We start from the raw sequence: 2,083 nt of genomic DNA on the forward strand, positions 1-2,083 counted from the left end.
TAAATAGGATCACAAGTCCGCATCTTGTACAGCAATTAACCACTAAGAATATATGCAGTGTATTATTTGTTGAAACTGTACTTCTGATTTGATTTGAAACTGTCTCATTGCTATCTGTTTATCAATAAAACTTTGAAAAAAAATGTGTGGAAGATTCATGTTTTGGACTGGGCTCCTGCCACGGAGCCATTCATGAGGCAGGCCTGGTCAGGGCCATGACACACTGGACTAACCAGGAAGGGGACTGCAGAGCGCCTTGCAGGCACACAGCATTGAAATGGGCCAGCTTTCCAAAGTAGAGTTGATTCACAGCCTCCAATCGGAAGGGGCTCAGGGCCAGTGTGGCCATCAGGGCCGCTCAGGTTTAACCCAAGTAACTCGACAGAGCCCAGTCCACCTCTGGTTTCTTTTTTCTGTTATCTTCAGCCTTTCTCTAGCCTTTGCTCATCTTATAGGAGCTGGGGAGCTCATTTCGAAGTCCGATGCCTGCTTCATGAATGGCTAGAGAATAAGGGCAAATAGGACACTTAGTTTCTGGTAGCAGGTTCATCCCACGCACGACCTGTCATAAGGACCTTCAGAGTGCACTGGCAGGGACCTGCAAACACTGGCTGCCCTGCTGATCATTGCCAGTGTGATAAAGAGAAATGCTCCGATACATCGAAGACCTTTCCATATCTCCTGGCAAGATAATTTCTTTTTGAGACAGCCTCACGAAAGGCTGGCCTTGAGCTCACTAGGTAGCTCAGGCTGGCCTTGAACTTGCAGCTATCCTTCTGCCCCAGCCTCCCAAGTGCTAAGATTATAGGAATGGCCTCCATGCCTGGCTTGAAAGGTCGATCTTTAATGAAAGACTTTTAAGGAAGCATCTGTTAGCATTGTAAAATCCTTTTTTTTTTTTAAATGATCTGATCCCCATATGTGTGTACATGACAAAATTATACAAGAGAAAACAGTTACTTATCTTTTTGAAAGACTGGCTATAATCACCAGCATGGCCCATTTTCTTTCCCAGGAGTTATCGTAAAGTCTAACAACTAAACTGCCTGATTAATTGCTGTTCCGTGAGTAACTTGGGGATGATTTCAGTCCTTGAAGTAGCACAGTAAAATTCAAGGAGATCCCCATTTAACATCTCACTCATGGCTGTTCAGCTCTTAGCTGACCTTTAACTCATTCTGGTCCCTGAATAAAGATAGACTTAGACTTGTGACTCATCTGGGTTTTAGATTTTAGATACCACCAGGAGAGAACTTTCTTATAAAAACAGTGCATCTTAATATGCTTATCTTTCTGAAGTGGGTGAATCAAAACGTCCAATTTTAGAACCCATAATTAATAGCTCTGTTTTTCAAGCAGAAGAAGGCCATCTTCATCATTCTAAGACAAATCTGCCTTTCTGTTTGATGACATGATCTTGAAAAGGTTAAGTGACTTGGAAACTTTAAAAATCATCCTGCCTTCATGTTCTATTCCATTCTTGCCCCAAGAGAGGGTTTTGAAGATCCTGCCTATGCTGGTCATCAGGCTTCTCACCCAGGGGACCATTTGAGCAAAGCAGTATTTCATGAAAAAAAAAAGGAAGAATAACAATAAAGATAACATGTATCTAGAGCTATGCAGGACACAGACAAAATATAATTCTTATGTGTATGGCATTTTAAAATACAATATGCTAAATCAGAGTGACAAAATTAGAGGACAAGATAGGGCAGCTTATCATTAAAGACTCAATCATACACTGTAAATTTAAAGTGGTAAAAAGATTCAGAGAGTGAGAACATTAGTGTGGGTTTAAAGGAACTGAGATAGACGGGAGATTGTTCTAGAAGTTTGTCATGGAAAAGCAGTGAGTTCAGATTCCTTCAGAGGCAGGGGAGAAAGAATGCCTGCTCTCTAGAGAATGAGGCATCAGCACAGATGAGGAGGTGACCAAGTCTTTTCTTCTTTGCCAGACGGACACTTGTTGGAGAGGGGGACAGGAGGCTGATGGGTGGGAATATAGCTTTCGAAGTGTTTTAGTGACCATAGGGTCATTTAACCCAAAGCACACTTAAGAAAATTAGTGTTTCCTACCATGAAA

This window comes from Octodon degus, unplaced genomic scaffold (genome assembly GCF_000260255.1).
Source record: "Octodon degus isolate 3935 unplaced genomic scaffold, OctDeg1.0 scaffold00017, whole genome shotgun sequence".
Classification (NCBI taxonomy): domain Eukaryota; kingdom Metazoa; phylum Chordata; class Mammalia; order Rodentia; family Octodontidae; genus Octodon; species Octodon degus.